Below are 15,556 nucleotides of genomic sequence, written 5' to 3'. Positions count from 1 at the left end.
CAATTTTATAACAAACGGAAATAAATAATGTTTTTGCTCTCCCTGTGTAATATCCAAATAGTTAATTCAGGCACATCGAATATATCGACTTTGGTTAACCTATAAACCAAATTTCAACTTTCAAAATGTTCAATTCATGCTTTTACCAATATTTATTCAAGATCATGTAATTGTCAATTTTACACATGTTTTATTTTTTTATCTCCAAAAAAAGATACCGTATGATCGAGAAAAGACGGCGTCAGCGATAGCTATGAAATGAATATCACTGTCAATTTATAGGTATGTAAATTTATATAGGAAATGTCATCGACCGTCATTTCCCAGCCAACGGGACGCCATTTTTTTTCGATCATACGGTAGATAGGTTAGTATATAAAAAATTATAAGATATGAAAGTAGTTTTAAAAAAATGTAATAATATACCAATATACCTAATGTTCCATTTAAAGCAACAAAGCTGCTACCGCTTTTAGTATGAAGTGGGAACACTGTAATGCTAAAAATAATTTAGACAGATAGAACTGGTGGCATTATACAAAAATCCAAATTTTTAAAAAAATCCTATCGTCGGTTCTCCATAAACGTCTAACGTACATGGTCATGAATCACCATGTATACTTAACATGCTTTGATGTTCTTAATTTAAGATATAATGAGATAAATGATATTTTAAATTCTTGTTTCTGAACCATTTTTAAGATATACAATTTAGTGCTTATATTTAGTAACGTTCCTATAAAGTCAAAATTGTTAATTTTCATGACTCGTGAAAGTCGAAAAATTGCCTGTTTGATTATTATTTACAAGTTAACATGACTACAAAAAGGTGTTGTTTTTAAATGTAGGTATAAGTATTTAGAGGCTCTGTATATGGCTGTAAAATAACTGTGACTATAAAGATATATTTTCTAATGTTCAAAAAATGATTTACACTTCATAGATGATGTAGAACATTCCACCAAAAAGGTAATATGTATTCTTGAATAAGAACGTACAAACATTATTATAAAGTTAATTCTTTTCAACAGTGTAATCGTGAGGGAGCAACAACCCTATATCAATTATCGCATTTTCTAAAGTGAGACTTTTAATGCTTCCATCACACGCTATGCCTTGCTTTACGGGATTGTAAAACACAATCTCCTGCAATTTTTCAATCGACGTTATTATTCATAAAAACGAACGAAAAAGTCGTTTAATAGTTGTATAAAGTTCCGCAAAGTGTCGTTATCACTGCTAAATAAAATTACAAGCACTTACTAACTTTGATGCAATTGTTTGATCGTAAAAACTACCGAAATCGTACAACTTTTCTTTAACGAAATATTTTTATTACTCTTTAACTTGGTTTCTCTTAAGAACTGATACCGGTGTTGTCCCGGATCTATAATAGAGGATATATCTTTCTTTCTTTTATTGCTTTCTTGGATTTGATGTCAATTCTTATTGTGAGGATATTATCATGACCCTCCTCCCTCGAGTTGACTCTTTAACTTGGTCTCTCTTTAAACCTGATACAGGTGTTGTTCCGAACTATAATAGAAGATATATCTCTCTTTCTTTATAGCTTCCTTGGATTTGAGGTCAATTCTTATTGTGTGGACCTGATCATGGCCCTCCTCCCCCGAGTTGATGACTCGCCAACTCGATGTCCTTATTGGAGTTCTAGCAAAGCTGGTGATACACCGCAGGGGTTAGTCCGTTAGGTAACATCTACAGTGCCCCGCATGTGGAAGTAAGATAGACGAAGGTTCAATGGGTTGCCCCCTAGTGCCCGAAGGTTATTGAGACCAGTAGAGGTTAGTCTTCTATCTAGTCACGCATTCCTTTGACCTGGTCCCGCCATCGTATGATTTTGGTGAGGTTGTCTCCTCTTGGTCCGGGTGGTTAAGGCAAGACTTACCACACCCTCTGTCCGTGATACAGGACCACAGTAGGAGGACAGTAGTGGGTCTTGGTGCAATACCTTGGCCACGACACTTGACCCAGCGAAAGTGCCAGAGGGGATTTCCCGTAGCATCTGACTAGGAGCATTCCTGACAACAAAAATGTCTCGCATCTCATAGGGATGCTGGAGTGGTGCCCATTGGTTCAGATTATTTTGTTCTCGGCCCAAGAATAGGAGTATTTAGGCCGAAAACTAAATACTTCGAACCAATGGGCATCTACCCCAGCATCCTTCAGGCAGAAATCTGCGCCATCGAAAGGTGCGTATAATTTATCTTAGATAGGAACTATCGGAAACAGGAAATAACCATCTTATTTGATAGTCAAACAGCGCTAAAAGCGATCGATTCAGTAACCATCAATTCGAGGTTGGTCAAAGAATGCCTAGAGAAACTGAACAAAAAAAATTGGCAATGAAAAAGGAAACGCTCTAGCTAGAAAAGGGGCGAACACTCCCCTAACTGGACCAGAACCGTTCTACTTGGTAGGTTGTGTGGACCTGAAGAACCTGGAGGACACCATCCGTAACCTGGACTGGGAATCCTCCAACGATCTCAAAACTCACAACGATCAAAGATCACTCGAAACTTAGGACCGAGAAAAATCAAAGATTTTCCTCGATTTAAGTAAGAACAATCTTCGAATTGTCAAGGGGTTTCTAATAGGACACTGTTTCCTCAAGGAACATCTTAGTAGATTGAAGCTGAGAAACAATGGCGAATGGCGGTTGTTTAAAAAAGGACAACCGTTCGTGCCATAAATTTTGGTACGGCTGATGTCGAAGATGGAGAGCTGGCTTCTGTGGAGCCGCCTCAGATATTGGCTTTTGTCAAAGCTCTGAGACTGTATGATGAGTTAATATAGCCCCTTATAATTTAATTTAACAAAGGGGAATACACAATAGATCTGTACTAAGGTCGCGGCGATTAACCCCCCTCCTAAACATTCTGCATTCTACATTCTAGTATAAAATATAAATCTTATATTTACGCGTGGGATCTGCCCAAGAGAGATGGTACATGTATTTTGAAGCACTCTGTATAAATATGGGTATAATATATTCAAAATTTCAGCATTTGTAGTAAGTTTTATGTTGTGACTGTACTTTTATTTACAATCGTGACTTGAGCACAAAAACGAAACTTGTAGTGAACCGAGTAATAATAATCCCCACCATGTTATATAGAACCGAAACCTGGGTGCCGCGCCCTACCGCCGACATGCGACACATGAACGTATTAAACAAGTTGTAACAGAGACATTTTAGACAACTCTTAAGAATCAAATGATTTTATCATGTCTCAAACGTATCAATCCTTGAAAAAGTTAACTGCGAGAGTATTTAAGTCATGATTACAAAATCCCGCTTGAGATGGGCTGGTCACGTATGCAGAATGCAAGAAAACTGCATACCAAAAGCTTGTAGTCGGTAAGAGGAGGCCGGGCGGACAACTCAAAAGGTACAATGATATTTTCCACGAAAACTTAAAGGGGATTAGCATGCAGAATGAGTGGAAAGAAACAGCTCACAAATTCAGGGTTGCTCCCGTCCCGATTTTGTCGGTACAGTCCCGATTTTGATCCAAAAGTCCCGGGTCCCGACGCAAAGCGCAAAGCCCTAATGTACCGATTTTTATTTGTTTAATGAAATGACGTTTTTATGAGACAATAAAATTGTAAAATGTATTATTAAAAATACATTTTTATTAATTTCTTGAATTTAAGAACAGTTCTTTTTCACGAATTAAATCTTAATTGATTAAATCTTAGAAATTTAAGAATTAAAAAAAGTAGATATTGATACTCTGTTTAATGAATATTCGATAATAAAAACTTGTGTAAAGCAAATTTGCCAAAAAGGATATAAAAATCATAGATAAAAAAATAAAGTATTTTTAAAACTAGAGTAAATTATATGCCTTCACTGATTAAGGTTGTTATCTATATATACTCTGTTTTTTTTCTCAGGTAAGATTTCGACAGACGATGACAGAACAAAAGCAGATGACGTCCCATACCAATCTATTTATTTTACTAAAAAAAGTTTCTATTAATTTTTAAGTTATCTATGGATGGGTTTAAATATAAATCCGTCATGCGTCGTGTGTTCTTGTTTTTAACCAGTTTTATTGGTTTATTTAAAAAAATGACAGATCGTATTTCAATTTTATTGGTTTGACGGAACGATGAACGACAAACGGACGCCGATGCGTATGAACTCGCCTTTAGATTTTTGTCATTTTTGACGCTTGTCAAAGTCTTGCCAAATTATAGGTTATAATTTTGTGTCAACTTTTGTTAAATACCCTGCGTTTTGGAAGATGATGCATTTTGATTCGTATTATTACGTGTGTTTTGTGTCTTTTGAAGTCAAGTGGAGGAAAAATCGAGTGAAAATTAACTGTAGACCCAGAGCACAGTTTATGGTTAATACACGCTGCCCAGGCAGAAAGTCTTATACACCAATGAAGTTGCCATCGATAAAGTTTGTATACCATTTCGTCGTAGATAAGTGCATCTCGTATATAAGGATCAAACTAAACACATACTAAAAACTGGAGTAGCTGTAAAATATCGACATCACACGATAGGTAAATAATGGATTTTAGTACTGCAGGAAAATATTGTCAGAAGGTACTGGTTTAAAAAAATTAAGATTAAAGTTAATTAATCAATCTTTAAGGTATAAAATTTGGTAGGTGTTATTATTAATTAAATAGTTTGTTGTATTTACCTATGTTGTTTTATTTATACCTGTGGAATATTACAAATTTGTATTTGTACATAAGTTATATTGATAAATATAATCATAAATGCGGCTAGTTTCATAAAGCTTGAAAGTAAATAATAGTTCTTTCTTATATTTTTTTGGTATGTAGTGTCTTGTTCTTGTTTGTTTTGTATTAACACATACCGTTTTTATTGAATAAAATAACTCGATTACATTTTTTCAGTTTTATACAGTTTTTTTCACAATATTTTGAAGTAATCACTTGTCATCTTGTCAATCAAATTTTAAATATATCGCTATGCGTTCCAGTTGTACCAACTTATTTCTTTGTAAAATAAAATAAACTACTTTGAAATTAAAATGACAGACACATCTATGACTGTCAAGGATCTTCTCGTTGGACAGACTATATTTTCACGTATGATGTTGAAGTAGACAGACGGCTAGAAATAGATGTTCAATTAAGCTCATTATAACGGAACTTCAAATCTCATTTAATTTTAATATTATCGCATATAAGAATTTTTGGATTTTATTCAAAATGACAAGGCTCTTATTCTTACAGCAACAAAAAACAAATAAAAAATATGCATTACAGTTGGGGGTTGGAACCTTTGGTGTTATACCACAAAATAAAACACTAATTCACCGCAATACACCAAAACACTTTGCTTTTAATACTGGACGCTCGTTAGGACCATAAATTGGAAGCTAACCATCAGTTTTCAACATCTGCTGATGAGGCTAAGCTGGTTACGAAACACGCATCCAGTGTTAAAAGTAAAGTGTTTAATGGAAATTAGAGCACTTGTAGGGGTACGGCCTTTTTATGCTTGTGTATACAAAGTCTGTAATATTTTAAAGTGTTTTGGTGTATTGTGGTGAATTGGTGTTTTATTTTGCCAAAAAATGTTCATTTAAAAATAAACAAATAAACTAATAAACCCAATTATACAGATTATACAGCTAGGACTTTGGTTTGGTTTAGGTTTTGTTCCAGTTGTTTTAGATTTAATTCATTGTTTACTAATTTTGTTTTCAACTTTTCATTTTTTATTTTTACATAGTTATTTATAAATTTCGAATACTTTTTTTAAGTTAACGCAAAAAAGACATAAAATATTGCTTCAAAATCGGATGTGCACAAATTTTACATTTAAGAGAAAACTTTGCACTAGTGTTGTCCCGATTTTTTAAATACAAAAGGTGGCAACCCTGCTCACAATAGAACACAATGGAGAAGAATTGTAAACTCAGTTAACCGCGACAGTAAAGAGGCAACAGAGCAATGAGAGTTTTGATTGTCCGGAGCGCGGCAGACAGAAAACATCACGCATCGGACTTTTCAGTCACAGAAATGTTTATGGGGGAAAACGCCTTGCGTGACCATCTTCTGATGCATGTCAAATACTCGTCAGCGAGTAATGACAGTATGTACTTTTGGAATATAAAGACATCGACAAACAATAAAAAAAGTTGAGGACGAAAAGGATGGTTAAAATTTGCAGTTACCTTATTTGCAGGTTTTATTACCTTTCTTGTATTTTTATAATAGTTTTACTGTATATAGGTCTTTACCGTTTCGTTTGCTATAACGAATCGAAAATTGATCGATCCAGCAAGTTCGATAATTCTGAGAAAACGAATTGGAAGCGGGGCAAACTTTATCCGAAAGCCTTTTACATATTCATAAACCAATAAGCTGATTCTTGCGGATTTGCGGGAGAGGACGAGAACAGTTTTAAGCTGATTTGCGAAACAGGCTTAGGCGCCGCCGTTCTACGATGCAAAAAGCGCAACGGAAACTTCAAACATAGGTACGTCTTTCGAGAAAATTTGTTCGTTCCCATGCCCACTTGACACGTTAGGGAATAAGAAAGTTCTTGGAGGTTAAGGGATTGCAAATTTACCAACTTTTTAAATTACCGGTCATCGGTAATAATATAATACATGGAATAACCGTTAAATATTTTCCGCTTTTTTCGTTAACAGCACCAGCAAAAAAAATATAAACTATGTCCCCGGTTTATCTTTACAAGAGAAAACGCTTTTTTATTAATGACATTTAAAAAAAATGTATTCTACATACAAATTTCCGCTTGTTCTAAAATGGTTAATCCCATTTATAATCATATTAATAGCTCCGGAATATAGCGTTTAACGCCTTGGGAGTAGCAAGGTACAGCTTGCCATGCTAGAGCCGTTCAGTATACAAGGAAGGTAATGTGGCTAGCACTACGCTTCAACCGCCTATTATTACCTCAGGATTGTGAGAATCCCAAGTACTTATTTAAGGCTGAGTCGACCTAGGTACCCAAACTATTTTTATTTTAATAAAAATAGTAGGCTGATGAAATGCTGGCTGTAGGATTCGAACCCACAACCTTTAGATTGGTAGATGAGAGCTGTACATCTACGCCATCGGGTACCTTTTAATCCCGTTTATAATTTTCAAATATCCTTACCGTTATAGAGAAAATTACAAAAAAACATTAAAATATAGTTGAATTTTTCCAAGTTCTAGCCAGTTTTACTTTAAACTTTTACTTTTTTGAAAGTAACCCACTCCTATTTTTTTTTAAATAAGAAAATGAGATTTGGTACGTATTCAATTGTCTTTCGTCACTTCCTATTTCACCAGAAATTACTACAACTTTTGATTTTTAAATGGTACCCTGTATATTTTTTTTACTTTATTCGATAGAAAATATGACTGAATAGAATTGTCTCTCATATACTTTTGGCATTTTCGCTTTAAAAAAATCGTATTTTAAATTTTAATCTAGTGTGCCAAAACCCTAATTTTTAACCAAGGATCCTTGGAAAAATAATTTTGTTCATCTAATATTTTTCGTGTCTTGTCCTGGTCGGTTAAAAGTTAAAAGATGCTCAAATTGTATTTTTTTATCATATCTCTTTTTTTAAACGGAACAAGGGTGGCTTATTAGCATATTTGGAAAAGGCATTTCTTTGCGAATAATTTGGTACCACACACTTGATATTTCGAGTCAAATTAGAACCGCATATTACAATTTCAAAAAAACCATATGCAAAAATGCCAAAAGTTGGCAGATATGTCATTCTATTCAGAGTGTCATTTTCTATCGAATACAGTACCTAGAAATATACCGAGGGTGCCAGTTAAAAGTAAAAAATTGTTTTATTATTTGAAAAAATAAAAAATTATAGGGGTGAGCGACATTTGAGACGCACCCAGTATACAGGGTGGTCCGAACTGTATTCCGGAAACTTCGGCGGCATATTCTGCAGATAAAAATAAGTAAAAAAGTTCGTATAAATGTATATCCTAAAATGCTTAGTTTCGAAGATACAGGATGTAGAAGTTTTATTTTTATTTCAAATTTTTCCAAATAATTTATGAAGTAACGTTAATATTTGGATGAAAAATTGGTGTCTAGGAGTTTTTTAACATGAGAAATTTGATTTTCATGTCAATATGACACCTACTTTCAGAGGACGCCACCTACATATTTTTTAACTGGTTTGAAGAATAATAACTTTTCGTTCCTACCTATATAAAACTACTGATTAAAAAAATATACATTTACCTGGTTTTTTACGTAAAAAAGGTCTTTTGGTAAAAATGGCTACGAGTAAAGGTGCGTATTCATTATCCGCACGAACGAACGAACGAACGAACGAATGTTCGCTAGTGGTATGGACGGGGACCGCACGATAGAACCGCACGAGAAGACCGCACGCATTTCTTCATTCGCGCGCCAGTTCAAATCGTCAAGATATTGTTATAAACCTGTTTTTTTTTGTTTATATACCGTCATTGAATTATCGCTAAGCAAGTTACTATGGAGCAGTGCATAAGGAGTCGGGCTAGGAAGCGAGAGACCGGAGTTCGAATCTCGGCCGGAACATCACTTTTTATTTTTTTAAATACTGTTGTATTCTATAGTTTATTTTTGTAGTATAAGAAAAAGAACTATTTATTCTGTTATTTTTAATCTCCGTTATTAATATAAATTGATTGTTAGTACAATACCTCATTTAATATAAAATAATATTCTACTTTTTGAAATGTATCGGGCCCTAATTGTACCTAAAAGTAATATATTTTTAGTGATATACCATATTGTAAACTATTTAATATTTTAGTCACTTAAAAAGTTAATTTGCATTGAATAATTGCCTACCATTAAAGGAAATTTGAGCTATATAATCCTTGATGGGCATATTCTGGGTATGCAAATACTTCCTTTAAATTTTGGGTGTCGTTCAACCGATTTATTCTCAAAACCAGAAACTTCTACATATAAAAAGAAGCAGAGGTCACTAATTATAATAAACTTCACCCTTGGTATTACTTCCACTAATTATAATAAACTTCACCCTTAGAATTACTTCTATCACAATTACAATACGTTCATCTGCATTGGCATTTTCTACTTTTCGATGGGAAACAATAAACTTCCCAATATTTTTTAAATGATGTAACAATTCCTCTTGTGGTTACTTTTCCATAGATATCCTCAACTCTGTCCTCATGTGAATTCAGAGGCAATGAAAATGAAAATTATTTACCATAAACATCGCAAACTAAAAACCTAATAAACAATTTTATACCGAATATAGAAATAAATTCAGTATTCTTACCTATCGTCCAAATCCATGTTAATAGATAATTATTATTTTTAAATATATTTTTGGAACTGCTGGTTTTAGTAATTATTAAATTAAACGAACTAAAAAGTCTTAAAATAAACAATTCTTAACCATAACCCCAAAAATTGCAGATCTCCTGTCAACTTTCTTTATTTTTTATTTATTCATTATTTTCCTAGTGACGTCACAGGTGGTATGCGCGAACTGAACGAAATTGGAGCCGCTATCGATCATACCTTGTATTCTTTGTACCATGACGTCTAAACGCCTTTGATGTACCGACTCGAAGCGGATGGTCGAGCGCACGAACGAACGAACGGCCGCATGCGTTCGGTCCCCGTCTAAATATACCGCACTTTCATTCGTTCGTTCGTTCGTTCGTTCGGATAATGAATACGCACCTTAAATCTGAAAGCGCACGCAGGCGAACGCCTTTGGTGTACCGACTCGAAGCGGATGGTCGAGCGCACGACCGAACGAACGGCCGCATGCGTTCGGTCCCCGTCTAAATATACCGCACTTTCATTCGTTCGTTCGTTCGTTCGTTCGTTCGTTCGGATAATGAATACGCACCTTAATAGTTCTCGAGATATTTGGAATCGAAATTATCAATACCTGTCATCATTGACATAAATTAAACATATTGACTAAATAGTTATTAGACTGAAATAATTTCAAATATTTTTGTGCCAAAATTTCAACAGACTCTGTTTTATCATCATCTTTCGCAGAAAAAAATATGATTAATTTAAAAAAATAAAAATTTCCCAAATTTATTATTTCAGTCAAATAACTATCTACTCAGCGTGTTTATTTTCTGTGAATAATGACATATGTATTGACTATTTCCATTCTAAATATCTTGAGAACGGTTTCTCGTAGCTATTTTTACCAAGAGACATTTTTTACGTAAAAAGTCAGGGAAATGTATATTTTTTCACACAGTAGTTTTATTATACAGGTACGGACGAAAAGTTATGACTGTTCAAAACAATTAAAACACATGTAGGTGGCGCCCTCTACAAATAAGAGTCATATTGAAATCAAAATCCCCAAATTTCTCATGTCAAAAAACTCTCAGACACCAATTTTCATCCAAATATGGGCTTTAGAAATTATTTAGAACAAAATGAAATAAAAATAAAACTTCTACACCCTGTATCTCAGAAACTAAGCATTTTAGGACATAAATTTATGCGAACTTTTTTACTTATTTTTATCTGTAGAATATGCTGCCGAAGTTTCCGGAATACAATTCGGACCATCCTGCATAATACCATTGAAATAAAGGTGGCAGCAGTGCTGGTACATCTTCGGCCTCGGCTTAACATTTTCCGAGTTCTGGCTAATTTGGTTTCTGGCTAGTCTAGTGTCGATATAGTTATTTTTTAACGATTATCGAAATTACCGGTATAGGAAGACTATTTATCGGTAATACTTTACCGCGATTTTAGGACATTTTACCTCTTAAATTGCTAAACAAATAAACCAGTAATGCAATATCTATTGGAGATGAATCAGAGAGGTATAAACTTTAATAAGAATAAAAAACAGAGAAATAAATAAAATAATGCCATTCTAGCAAGTTTGCTTTTTGGGATAAGACGAAAATAATAACAGTCGTAAAAAAGATTAGAAAAGGAAGGCTATAAAGTGGCAACAACTATTTTTATGTTCAAATAAATTATCATCAGTGGCCGACGTAAGGATCCTTAGAAATGAAAAATGCGTCCTAGAAAATGGAAAAAGGAAAATCTCCAATCTGACACATGAATATACAGGAGCAAAAAACATCCCTCTTCTCGCATTTTGGTGAGAATTTTCTTACATTTATATTTCACAATAAGTTTCTGGAATTTTGAGGTAAATTTTAGTATTTTTTTGGTTTTGTATATACTCGTATATGTAGGATATTTATGTATTTGTGTGTATATTTATGGATTTATAAGGGTTTTCATTACCGAGGACATAGCTTTTGTCCCGAGAGCCCATGGCCCGAAGAACCATAATTGCCCTAGGTTATTAACACTTCATAATTCTCTGGTATATAGATAATTTTTTTTCAAACGTCTCAAAAGTATAATTTTTTGCGACGTTATTGATAATATCAAAAAGTCATACGCCTAAGCACAAAAGTACGAAAATATATTTTTGTGAAAGCGTTTCGAAATTGACAGTTTTTGATATTTATTCGAGATTCGAAATGACATTCTTTTAGGTACTAGTATCTAAAAGTAAAAAATTAAACGTTAGAAACAATGAAAATATTTATTTATTATAAATCTTAAAAGTACAATTATTTAAAGTATTAAAGTGAATACAAGAGGCATCCAACTTTTCGTCTCTAAGAGAAATGCAGGTTGTAGGAGTCGGAATAAGTAAATTTCTTGTACTGGCAATGCTGGTAGCTTCTGCTTCTACGTGAACTGCTTTTAATTTCTTATTTGGCGTATCTTTCTGTCCCATGATTCTTTTTGCTATATCGGTTTTCTGTTCAGTTGAATTTTGAGCTTGATCGCCAACCTCCATGTCGCTTTAAAACTGTTATGTCCGCTCCTGAATCTGCCAGCATTGTTGCAGAGCTGCGCCGGAAACAATGACCAGTGTATTCAATGGCGTTGGAGAGTCCAAGAAATTCCGCGATCTTTTTTTGGCATACCCCCATCAATTGTATTGATTCCAACAGGCAGGGTACAGCATTGATTTTTTCGATACGTCAACAAAAATCGCTGATGTGTCACATTGAGTGATCGAAGTTTTGCGTACTTACGAAATACATGTAAGAAATTGATACCATCTATTGGTTCCTCAGAAATCGTAAACACTCTTGGAAAATGAGTTTTTGTATTCGGAATCTTCACACTAATAAATGACTGACAATCTTTAGTGGCATCTACGGTCAAAAACGTGATTTTTTCCCTCCTACATGCTCCAAATACTCCAACGATTAAGACAACTTTAGCTAACAGGAATTCTTTGTCATCAGCTTCTTTTATAAAGCGTTCTATTTCCAGTTTTGTAAATACTTCTGTGAATTTGCTAATATCTACGTTTCTGTTCAGGTTACGAATATTTACTCCATAGAGTTGACGGCTTTAAGGTAGTGGATAACTTCAGGAAATAGGCTAGCAATACCTTTTCTGTGAAATTCTCAACATGTTTTTCTTTGACCCAGGTTTCAAAGTTGTTGTAGGTGGTCTCGTATAAGTTTTTCGACTTCTCGGGCATTAAAGTGGATAGCGCAGTTTCAGTAGCTTGTTGAATATCCAAAGACTCGTCATTATCATTCATTTTTTTACGTAAATGCAAAAAGGAATATAAAAATACATTATATTGTATAGTAGTATAAAATACATTATATTGTATAATATCTATTCAGTAGCTGGGACAGAAAAATATTGGAGCAGGAGATATCGATGAAACTGTTTCCTTGTATTTAATATAATATGTGACATTAATGATGCAAATAAATTATTAGAGTAGTTAAGATGAGTCCGTTTTTATTTTATATTATTACTCGAAATCTCTATTGTATTTCATGGTTGTTACCTATAAAATTTCGAGGGAATTATAGCCATCTTAATTCCTGTTAATAATATCCCAAGGGAGTTATAACTCTATTTATGGTTAGCGTAACCAAGACGATAGTGGCGGATATAGAGGGGGCCAAAGGGGCCCGGTTAAATTGGGTTATATATTAGGCTTCTGGGTTAAAAATGGCGCCCTAAGAAGTATATTCTACGTTACTTTTTTATTTGGGTCCCCCTAAAATAAATTCCTGTATCCACCCCTGCAAGGCGATATAAGCTTATATTAATTCAGTAAGAAATAAAGATATCTTTGAGCCCATGTTAAATAAAATATGTGCTTACTTTTTAATTAGCTTAGATAATTATATCTACCTAGAACTATGGAGTAAAATATTTTTATAGTTCGATAAAATTCCTCAGTTCATTCGGCCCAAAGTTGAAAACTTTTGGAAAATTTGGGGTTGTTGACGTATTTAAAATCCAGCGCCACGCTTTATTAATAAAGTTGGAAGGTCGATTATTTGTTTTATAAATTACCTCTTTTATCATAAAGATGATCGAGAAGTTTTTTGATTTAAATTTATAAAATTAATTAAAATTAGCATATTCGCTTGTTGCTTAAATAACGATGAAATCGCACAGAATCAGTTAAGCTAAACCTTGGTATTCATTTTTGCTATTGTTTTAACCGTTCTCAAGATATTCAAAATATAGTCCATACACATGCATATAAAATTTTGATAATTTCAGAATATGTAGATTTTTTATACTTATGCATAGAGGTTCGAAAAATGATTTTTCGAACTATATCGTTGACTATATCTATAGGGTGTTTCAAAAAATATGTGCCATCTCTCGTAGGGAGATTCCTCACGTAAAAAAAAGGTTTATTTTTCATATTAACATGGGTCCGATTCTGCTTTGTTTCGTGGCTACAGGGTGTTAATCTCTGTCTTTCAGTCTTAATTTTTTTTCCATTTATTATAACTTTCTTTCAAGTACTTTTACCGATTTCAATGAAATTTTGAGGGTAAATGATATTATAAAGGCGACATATTTTAATGCTAAAAAAATGTCGATACCAGGGACGTGTACACTGACCCCACTGATATTTTTTCTCTTGTTAGAGAAATAATGTAAGCCGTTTAATGAGAATTAAAAGTTGTTCTTGATATTTTGTAGATTTCGGACTCCTTGATGATATAATAGCAATCTTTAAAAAATTTAATATCATTAACTTGCGAAAGTTTTAAATAAGTACTCATTCCTGAAATGTATAGTTTTAAAATTACAGTGTTTAAAATTACAATGTTAACGATTTTTGACAGTAACTAGGTAGTAGCCTTTTGTAATTATCTTAAATTACATTATTACATTATGCAACTATTCGAGAAAACTTTAGTTTTTTTCAAAACAAATTGAATTGTCAAAAATGTTTATTTCTATGTGGCGGATTCATCTCCCCAAAAAAATCCTATATGGGTATTTCTCCACGGCAAGAAAATCTACAAAATAAAATAGTTATTTTTTGCACTGCTGCGTTAATCCAACGGAGACTAATCCAAATTGTCTGTTTTGGGGGGTATATATTTTACAAGTTTGTAGAATTATCCAAAAGATAGTACTTTTGGTTACATAATTTTGAGAATATATAGGACTTAATTATAATATTTGAGAAGAAACACAATAAAAAATCAATAATATCACGCAACTATTTTATCGATAATGACAGCACTGTTCTCCAAGCTCGGTCTACTACTATTTTAATCAATGATTCCCGTAAAAAATGATGCGACGCGCCCTGTCAATAAAAATTCGACAAATTTCTAAGTAGCCAATATAATGAATGAGCTTAGTGTGTTTGCCGTGACATACTCGTCGAGTAGTCGAGTCCACGTAGACTCTTCGCTGCTCGTATATAGGTAGCCACGTAGGTAGCGTTCTATAATATATATTGTTTATTTAAATATGTTTTGTAGTAAATTGATCGTACTTCAATATTTTATCCGGATTCTTGAAATTCCTTTCAAAGACACAAATGTAGTAGATGTGCTTTATACTGTGACAAACCTTTTCAGATTCATCGGTTGTTCTAGGTAGCGTGACTCTGTTATAAATATAATTAAAAATATTATATTTCCGCGGCAGGCTAACTTGGAAAAAAAGTACACCGACTCTTTGGAGCGTATGTTTAATGCTTTATATTAGTGACGTTAGTCTCTCAAATCTACTATTACTTATCTTAATTCGGCTCAACCTCTGCCTGTAAATATATAGCTCTTTTCTGGTCTGTTCTGTAGGTATTCTGCTCGTTGATACATGATCTTACTTATAGACTTTTTAAACACTTTATTATTTTTACTATAGAAATAAATCGGCCGAGTTTTAAAAAACCTCTTAAATTTATGTTAAAAAAAAAATAAAGAACAAAAAAAGAAAATATAAAGAAGTTACCTATTACTACTCAAAATAAAAAAGAGTTGGAAAAAATACGAAAGAAAATTGTCTGGTGTTTACTTCAACACATTAAAATAATTTTAAAGGAGAAAATTAAAACAGAAATTGAAAGTATTTATACAAAAAGACTTAAAAACAATTATTAACAGACCCACAGGAGAACCGTGCCTTTTAGAAACTCAAACCGAACTGAAAATTTCTGCCTAACAACAGCCCCGATGTTCCAACATTCCCGGGTTGAAGGGTGGTGCAA

The 15,556-nt window shown here is 33.4% G+C and overlaps 1 protein-coding gene across 1 annotated transcript in view; it reads left to right on the top strand.

The window, feature by feature from the left end:
- The window catches only part of LOC115887281, a 378,504-nt gene that overhangs the window by 48,905 nt on the left and 314,043 nt on the right, over nucleotides 1-15,556 (top strand). The window lies entirely within an intron of this gene.

The sequence above is a fragment of the Sitophilus oryzae genome, unplaced genomic scaffold (assembly GCF_002938485.1).
Source record: "Sitophilus oryzae breed Bouriz unplaced genomic scaffold, Soryzae_2.0 scaffold_562_pilon_pilon, whole genome shotgun sequence".
Classification (NCBI taxonomy): Eukaryota; Metazoa; Arthropoda; class Insecta; order Coleoptera; family Curculionidae; genus Sitophilus; species Sitophilus oryzae.
The sequence above is the reverse complement of the archived record's forward strand: the minus strand, read 5'-3'. Positions and strand labels throughout refer to the sequence as shown.